This window comes from Canis lupus, chromosome 17, assembly GCF_011100685.1.
Source record: "Canis lupus familiaris isolate Mischka breed German Shepherd chromosome 17, alternate assembly UU_Cfam_GSD_1.0, whole genome shotgun sequence".
Taxonomy (NCBI): domain Eukaryota; kingdom Metazoa; phylum Chordata; class Mammalia; order Carnivora; family Canidae; genus Canis; species Canis lupus.
The window spans coordinates 299687-309288 of record NC_049238.1 but is presented as its reverse complement, the minus strand read 5'-3'; the positions used below and the strand labels follow the sequence as shown (position 1 = coordinate 309288).

Below are 9602 nucleotides of genomic sequence, written 5' to 3'. Positions count from 1 at the left end.
CTGCCCTCAGCCAGTTGGGGGGGGGGGGGTGCGCAGTCACGGTGAGCGGGAGCCCGACGGACGGTTCAGGGGGAAATCTGAGTGTGGCTACAACCCTCTGGCTCCCCCCGTGGGGCCCCCTTCTCCCCACCAGCCGGGAGGAGAAGCTGAAGATGCACGACACCCGCAGCCCACACGTAAGCCTCCCTGTGCAGAACCTTCTCTTCCCATAGAATAGAGGAAGCCCGGGTCAGAAAGCGTGCCCGGGCCTGGCTCCATGCAACCAAGGCCTCCCTCCACAAGAGAAGAGAGGAACTCGGAAGCTCTTAGAAAGTCTCCCCCCAGATTACGAATGCAGGTGCCCCGAACCTGCTCCCCTCATCCCATCGTATTTACAGGGCCCTGGTGGGGCCAAGGCCGCAGGCTCCCTGTCCTTGGGTGGCTCAGAAGCAGCCATCTGAGGCAAAACTTTGTGTTTGCAGGAAGTTGGTGGTTAAAGCTATGAGGGTAGGGCTGAGTTGGCAACACTAGGTTGGCCCCGGGGACATATAATTGTCCCAGAAAAGCTCCGTAAAAGAGCAAAGTCCTGGTAACAGTGCAGGCGGGGAGCTGCTCGCAAGACTTGAATAATCATTCATAAACCTGCTCTGAGGTGCGAAGGGAAAACAGAACCCAGCTCCAGAATATGAAGCAGAAGAAAGTCATGGGAGTGAAGCGGATATTTGTGGAGAACAGAAAATAGAGGAACTTTATAAAGAGCTCTAGTGATAAAAAAAAAAAAAAGCAGGAATATAGAACCACAATAGAAAAAGATTATATAAGACAACTTTCTCGAGCTGAAAAGGAACAAATGCAGTCATTCCAGACCAAAAATAAAAATAAAAATCAGTGACAACGTCTGTGTGGACAACAAGCATAAAGAAAGAACCTGAGTTTTATTAGCAAGACAATGATGGGGAATTTGTCTGCTCAGCAACCAAAATACAATTTTCCTCTTAAACCTTAACTATCTAAATATGGCATAAGGCCCACCAATGGTGGAAAGAGGACACAGGACGGCACGATGTTTTAGCCATCAAGGTGCGGTTGAGCCAATAAATAGAAATACAGCTCAAAACAATCCCCCTCGGGAAGCCTTCCCGAAAGATCTCCCCGGAGAGTAGTTCTAATCCAGCATGACACGAATCCAAGCAGAGTTCAAGCATGGAAACATTCCAGAAAGTATTAAAACCAATTAAACAGGGAAGCCTGGGTGGCCCCATCGGCTCAGGTCGTGATCCCGGGGTCCTGGGATGGAGCCCCGGCCGGTCTGCTGCTAGGCGGGGAGCCTGCTTCTCCCTCTCCCCCTGCCCGTGCTCTCTCGCTCTCGCTCGCTCTTCAAATAAACAAATAAATAAAACCAATTAAACATAGACGTGTCTAAAGAAGTCTGTTTACAAAACCGGACTCAGATATCAATCTGAATCTACAGCATCACAAGATCTAGCACGTGAAGTGCAGCAAGGCACGTGAGGGAACGGTGCGCCCCGGACCCACAGGCCGAGGCCTCACCCCAGCACGAAGGCACCGCAGAGGGCGTGTGGGCATTCCCGAAGGCTCCAGGCCACCGAAGAGTCCTACTCCCGGAGCACTGATGTCCCCACAAGAGGAAGAGCCCGAGGGAGCACTCACAGAGGGGACACCCGGGAGGACATAGGGGAGGACACAGGCCTGAGGCAGCCCACGCCCCGAAGACCTCAGGTCACCAGAGACCAGCCCCGTCCACTCCCTACCTCAGGCCTCCAGCCTCCAGGACCCGCAGAGCCCGCACATCAGGGTGCAGGCCCCCAAATCCGTGGCTTGTTAGGGCCGCCAGTCAGACCAGTACCATGTGCCGGGAAGTGACGCCTAGTTTTATTTTTATTTATTTTTATTTTTTTTAATTCATTTATTCATGAGAGACACAGAGAGAGAGGCAGAGACACAGGCAGAGGGAGAAGCAGGCTCCATGCAGGGAGCCCGATGGGGGACTCGATCTTGGGACCCCAGGATCACGCCCTGGGCTGAAGGTGGCGCTAAACTGCTGAGCCACCAGGACTGCCCTGACACTTAGTTTTAAACAATGGGTTTTAAATATTTGTTTTAAAAAAACAAATAGGTTTTAAGAATAGAACGTTGTCAAGTTGAGTGTGACTATTACAGGAAGACAGGCTAAAATGACTTTAATACAAATAGCCAGTAGTATAATTACACCGTCAATAAATGGCGCCTAAAATACTAGTCAATAATATTTTATTATTAGCTTTAAGTATGCAATTAATGAATTATGACACAGAGTGAGGACAGCATTTGAAAAATAAAACAAAAAAAAGAATTAGAAGACAAAAATGACAAAGTATATGATTCAAATGCTAATTCTTTAAAAATAAGCAAAAATAATTATTATTTTTTTTAAATAATTATTTTTCAAAAGCCATTTATGATATAAAAGAAAGTGCAAAATCACTTCATTAGAAAACATTATGAAGAGTGTTTTCCATCCTAGAGACATAAACCCTATATATAATGTATTTACTAATTTAGTACCAGGTATGTTAATATAATCACACATTTTGATGAAGCAGTATTTACATAAAAATGTAAGGATAGTTTAATACTAATATATGCATCCTCAAAATTCATCACAACCCTTGACCAAAGAAAAACATTATTTATAGAGATCATAAAACTGCTTTATAATAAAATCCAGCATCTACTTATGGGGAAAAATCTTCTGTTTATATAAAAATTGGGTTTAAAAAAATCAGTTGCAAACCATCATGGAAAAACTTAATGTCGGACTAATACAAGAAATTCATTCTTAAAAAACAAATAAGCAAGGATCCTTTTTTCCTTAAAATGCCCAATATTATCACAATTACTTAGTGTAAATAACAGCTACAATGAAATGTATATTCTGGCCTCTGTGCCAAGGTGATGACAAAAATTATGTCCAATCCTTACATTTACTCAAGAAGGTCTTGAGATTATTTACCTACAAAGCCCAAGGGAGCGTGTTGGAAATTAGTAATGAGATACGGTGGTCAGACACGGGTAAATGTGAGAAATCTCAGGGCTGGTATCAAAAAGTATGATGGAAAAGAATCTTTTAATGACTGCAACAAAAGTATACAGTACGCAGGACTGCACATGCATCCATGTGAGGATCTGTATGGAGGACCGTCATTGGTGGATGGGGGAAAACTCTCGAAGACCTGGATAAATGGAGAGAGGTCTCAAATTAAAACAAAATACGATAAGGATATCAATTCTTCCCATATAATCTGACAGAACAAACCTAAGCTCATTTACAGAAAGAGAGAAAAATTCATTCTAAAAGCATATTTAAGGTACAATAAGTTGACACTTGGATAACTGACATTAAAATGTATTTTAAAGTTTTAAGGATTGAGAAAGTATTACGATGGAACAGCAACTGATGAACAAATAAAGGGATCGTGCTAAGAACAGACTCAAGACATACAAATACTCATCACCTGGTGTCTTCCAAGAAGTAACATGAATTTAAAAGCATTAAGCGTAAGTGAAAGACCAAGGAATCTCTAACATTTTATTTATTTAGATATAATTGACATACTGCTTTGTGTTAGCTCCGGATGGACAACATAATTGTTTGATGGGTGCAGGTGTTGCCAAATGACCCCTCCAGCAGGTGTGGTTACCATCCATTCCTCACGGTTACACACCTTCTCTTGTGATGAGAACTTTTAAGATCTTCTCGGACTTACTTATTTTATAACTGGTAGTTGGCATTGTTTGACCACGGAAGGGTTAGATTTTTTTTTAAGTGCTGTTTTTTATTTTATTTATTTATTTACTTATTTATTTTAAAGATTGTATTTATTTATTCATGAGAGACACAGAGAGAGGCAGAGACCCAGGCAGAGGGAGAAGCAGGCTCCGTGCAGGGAGCCCAACGCGGGACTCGATTCCGGGACCCCAGGATCACGGCCTGGGCTGGAGGCAGGTGCCCAACCGCTGAGCCCCCCAGGGATCTCCTGTGTTCCCTGCATTTAAATATATTTAAATTCCTTAGACACTGACCAGTGATGAAGGCCAGCTGGTGAGTCCAGTCGCCGGCTTCCTCTCTGTTCTCCTTCCCCCGCTCCATCCTCTACCGTCCTGTCAGACTGCAAGTAAAATCTGCTCTTCAAAGGGAATCATTATATTCCCGATGAATCAGGTAATTTCTCTCCCTCAACCAGGCTTGGAGAAAGATTCTTCCCTGCTTAGATATGAGGGATGAAACCTGGATACTTGTTCCAGGACTACAGACCCCACGTTTGCAGAGCATTTTCATGAAGAACTTTCATCTTGTTTCAGGGACATACGGGCGGGCGGTGTGTTTTTTTACCGCTTTGGTAAATTGCGCCTGATGAAGCAATGGAGCCTCCGAGCCTGCGCCCTTGGAGAAAGGGATCGGGGTGAGGGGGCAGCAGATCTGTGGGATCTGACACCCAGCCGCTGACACCGGCGTGTGGATTCAGGGACTTCCTTTCCTCGCAAGCAACTTGCTGGAGAAGAGCAAGGTCTCCCAGGCCCCGAGCAGCTCATGCAGGTCAAGTGTGCAGCACGCAGGGTCCTGGTGACCAAAGGAGATGTCCTGAACAAGTGCTGCTGCTGGCTGTGACTCACTTCTAGGGAAGCTGCAGAATTACCTGCTGTTTGGGGGTGCCCATCCCACCCTCAGTGCCCTCTTGGATATAAACTGCTTTTAGTGTCTTCTGATACCAAGGCAGCCTTACCTCAGCTGTCAAAACAATAGTCAACCTAAGAGTGATGTAACCAGAAATGTAAAGCAGCATCACATTTTCCTCTGGTAACAAATCAGAATTATCGAAGTGCTTCCATTGTATTCTCAATTATGTTAATTTTTTTCTTTGCAAAATACTATATAAGGAGTACATAGGTATTGTGAAAAGGGAAGTATTTCAAGCAATATCTGCAATGACCTCGAGGCACTGCAGAACTTTTAGAGTTCTTAACTCAACTTAATCCAGCAGGCAGATAATATAGCATTTCAGGATATGGTCACACACATACTTTAAATTATGTTAGATGAGATGAGATGGATCATCTCATGGATGAGATGGATGGATGGATGCGATATAAAATCACTACTTAAGGCTATATGCTTCTTTATTCAACAAATGTGAGTGAAAAAAAGAAAAAAGGAAGGAAGGAAGGAAGAAGGGGAAAACAGGAGAAACGAAGAGAAACAAACAAGACAAGAAGCAAGGAAAGGAGACCAGAAGGAGAAGGGACAACAGGAGGAAGGAGCGGACTCGCCCATGCAGCCCTGCACCGGCCGGCCCACCGACCCCAGGCCTGATGGAGCCCACGCTCTTGCAGTCACGACAGTAACCGTCATCTGCAATACACTGTGCTAACACCAAAAAGGGGGTTAAAAACAGACTGCTATAAATATATATTAATTTTAATTATTAGAGTTATCTTAATAGCAACAGTTGTATGCTACAATAAGTCAATTTTTAATGATGATTATCTAAAATATAAAAAATTTAAAAGTCTTGGATTTTCATCTTTTAGTGGAAGAGATCACTTTAAAAAAAAAAAAAGATTTTATTTATTTATTTATTTGTTCATGAAAGACAGAGAGAGAGAGAGGCAGAGGCACAGGCAGAGGGAGAAGCAGGCTCCATGTAGGGAGCCGGACGTGGGACTCAATCCCGGGACTCCAGGATCAGTCCCTGGGCTGAAGGCAGGAGCTAAACCACTGAGCCACCCAGGGATTCCCAGAGAGGTCACTTTTTAAATGTGAAATAAGAATTCTACACTCTAATATCTCCAAAAGCAAATGAGCAGAGAAAAGACATGAGTTTTGTAAAAATGGACATAACTTCATATACACGTATCATGAGTTTTTAAAGAGTATCTTGGGAAAATGTAGCAACTATCTCCAGAATTATACCATTTTTGGTAAAAACTATATTACTGAGACATAACTATAGAAAATTATTACTTTTGTAATTCAAACGAAAAATAAGAACTAACAGAAAGAAAATTAACTCAATAGCTGAAGACAATATTATAGAGAAAATGCAGGAGTCCATGGTGAGTCAATAAGTTATGCCTTTGATACACACCAAACAAAAACAGTAATGCTTAGGAACTATTTATCTAGAGAAAAATATTTCAAAGTTAAATTTTATTATAAATCACTATTGGTAAAAAAATAAAAGAGAGAGAGAGAGAGAGAGCGAGAGAGAGAGAGAGAGAGAAAGGGAGAGATATTGATGTTGTATGAAATCAGATTAAAAAAATCAGATTTCACACATCCCTATGTTCTAAATATGAGGTTCGATAACAATGACAAATGTTTTAGTATTCTTATTTTTTAAACTTGGATAAATTTGGTGTGAATTCACTGCAGGATCACAGACTTGCTGACGCGGTATAGTTAAAAATCTATTATGGAACTGAAAAAAAGTCCTAGAAACAGAAATCTATTTTTCGTATGCTAACTTTAATGTGATTAATTTCCACTTCTCTGAAATGTCCAACTAGCAAAGCTATACCCAGCAGTTATTAACTAACAGTTAAGATAGCTCCGGGTTTTGGCCTTGACCTGGACTCATCAGATAAAGCTCAAGCTCAGTGACCTGACAAAGGCGTGAACATTACGGAGTAGCAGTGCCTTCCGGTGTGCCAAACCCTGGCACACGGGAAGGGTTATACGTGACGCAAGGATTGGATGAAGTAGAATCTATCCCAGCGATGCAAGAAAATCAATCACGAATTACAACACATTGATAGGGCGAAGCAAACAGCACGCACCCGCGTGATTGTCTTGATAGACACAGAAAAAGCATCTGCTAAAATTCGACATCCTTTCATCATCGCTAAAAAATACTCAGCAAACTGGGAATGGCAGAGAACGCCTTTAACAGGATAAAGGGCAACTGAAAAAACCACAGCTAGCTTCACAATTGTTGGTGAAAGACCAAATCTCTCCGTCTAAAACCAGAACAAACCAGGATGCCCACTTTCACACTGCTGTGCTGTAGTCCTAGCCAAAGCAATTATGCAAGAAAAAGAAATAAAAGCCATTCGAATTGGAAGGAAAGAGGTAAAACTATCTCTGTTTGCAGATGACATGTTCTATAAATAGAAGATCCTGTAGGGGCGCCTGGGTGGCTCAACTGGTTGAGCATCTGCCTTGGCTCAGGGCAGGAGCCCAGCCCCACACCCGGCTCCCTCCAGCTTAGTGGACAGGCTGCTTCTCCCTCCCCCTCCCCGCCCGTCTTACCCCCACTCATGCACACTCTTTCTCTCTCTCACTTGCTTCTACCTCTCACTCTCTCAAATAAATAAGTAAATAAAAGCTTAAAAAAAAAGAAAATCGTATAGAATGCACATCAAAAGCTAATTATTAGAGCAAATCCAGCGAGATTGCAGGGTACGAGGTTAACAGAAAAAAAAATCAGTTGTGTTTTTGCACACCAGCATTAAATAATCTGAAAGGAAATGGAGAAAGCAATTCCATTTACAATCGAGTCCCAATGAATAAAATGCGTGAAAGAAACTGAGCCAAAGAAGTAAAATACTTGGGCACTGAAACTACAAAACATTGCTTGAAAGAAATTAAAGGAGGCTTCCACGAATGGAAAGACCTCCCATTCCACAGACCGGAGGACTCAATATTACGAATATGGCAAGGGATCTGTGGGTTTGAGCAGCCCCATTCCAGATCCTCATGACCCCCCCTTTTTTTTTTGCAGAAATGGAAAAAGGTGATTCTGAGATTCTTATGAAATTGTAAGGAACCCCCAAAATAGCCGAAACAACCCTGAAAAGGAAAAACAAGGTAGGAGGACTCACACTTCCCAATTTTAAAACCTATTACAAAGCATTCGTGAATTCACCCACTCACCAGAATTTATTCACAACCGGAAGTCCTTCCTTCAGCCCTTGCTGCAGGGCTACGTGCAGATCCGCACAGCGAGGCCCATGTCCAAGCCGAGCCCCAGGCTGCCCCTGCCTTCCGGCGTCGGGCCTGTCCGGGGACAGTGTGTGTTTACAGCACAGGCAGTGTCCAATCTTGGCATTTTTTTGTGGGTTTTGTTGGAGATTTTACTGCTTAAACGGCCCCCGAGGAGAGCGCCCAAGTGCCGTGCGGCGTTCCGGGGAGCGAGGCCGGGGCTCCCGGGGAAGGGCCCTGGCGTCGGGTCCCAGCAGCTCCACCAGCTGCATCTCTGTCTTGTCTGCGTGAACTGTCCGTGTTGCCCGTTTTGCCCGTTATCTTCATGGAGGTTGTTCAGGAGGCAGAGGCTTTTCCCTTCCGGCTCACACGCTCTGCAGGGGCTCCACGTCCCCATGTCACGGGTCAGTGTGCACTCTTGAAGTTTCCACGTCCCACGTGTTGCCTTGCTTTCCCACGACTCGCCCCGTCTCCCCTCCGGAACGTACCGTAAACCCCCGTCCTCCCCCAGGATCTGTCTATACTGCAGGCCACATCGGGATGTGGTGTTCACGGTTTTGTGACTGCACATTCAACTGACGCGACACATACGACAGACTCTAAATCTGTCTTTTAAAAGAAGATTTCGATGTTTCTAGAGTTAATAACTGCCTTGTATTCTATCGGGTTGTTACTTGAGCAATGCAATACTGAGTCTCCTCTCGAGGCTTTCAGACACACACCAGGTTGAGTCTTGGGGACACAACCCGACGCGGGGTTCCCTCTCGTCGGATACACAGACGCCACCAGCACGGCCGTGCCCACCGCTCAGGGGATGCCTCCCCCCACCCCTGCATCCCCGCGGCCTTCCTGCCGGCCCATCCAGTTTGGCGACGGGAATGTGCCAGGGGCTCCCCTGGAAAGGGCATTTGGGAGGCACAGACCTTTGAACACGTTTGATAACATCCGAAGATCCCCGTCTTCCGTCCCCCGTTCGGGTATTTGGCTCCGTGTGGCACTTCCCCTCGAAAATCATCCCCTGTGAAAAGCTGGCTCTCCTTCCCGGGCCAGGGCTGCTTCGCGGAATGTACGTGGTTCCATGGCCCCTCGTGCTCCTGGTCCTCAGCTCACCACTGTTCTGGAACTTTCCAGGGCTCCAGGTTGGCTAGATTTCCTCCCCCCAATGTGCTGGGCCCTCGGTTTTTTCTGTCAAACGGGAAAGTCGTATCTCCTGGTTCTGGAACTTCGCTCTGTAACCAATTCAGTTACTTCCTTCTCTCTAATTCCTCTGCCTTCTCATTCTAGAATTCTGATTTAATGATACGAGTGAGCCTCCGGGACTCATCGGAACCTTAAGTTTCTCTGTCGGCTTTTCCATCTCTTTGCCTTAAAATTCCAAAGATTTCCTCAACGGTACCATCTGGCTCTTTTACGGACTTAACCTTTTGTTTTATATAGAGAAATACATTCAGGATCCAAGGGTGTGTTGTCGTCCTCTGAATGTTTCTAAGACCGTCTTGTTCTCACCGGACACCACCTCTGACCTCCCTCAGGAAGGTTTTGATCATTTTGCTTTCTTCTGCGCGCAACGTCGTCCAATCTGCGTGTTTGCTTGTTGTCCGTCTGTTCCCCACCTTCCCTGATAATACGCCTGCTGTTCTCC

General features: G+C 44.8%; 1 long non-coding RNA gene across 1 annotated transcript; it reads right to left on the bottom strand.

Annotated features, from left to right (window-relative positions):
* Positions 1-3087: 3087 nt before the first annotated feature.
* Positions 3088-9240, bottom strand: LOC111090451. The gene is made up of 2 exons (XR_005371938.1): positions 8884-9240; positions 3088-3212 (listed from the first exon to the last, which is right to left on the bottom strand). It is a non-coding gene; the product is annotated as an uncharacterized LOC111090451 (long non-coding RNA).
* Positions 9241-9602: the final 362 nt, after the last annotated feature.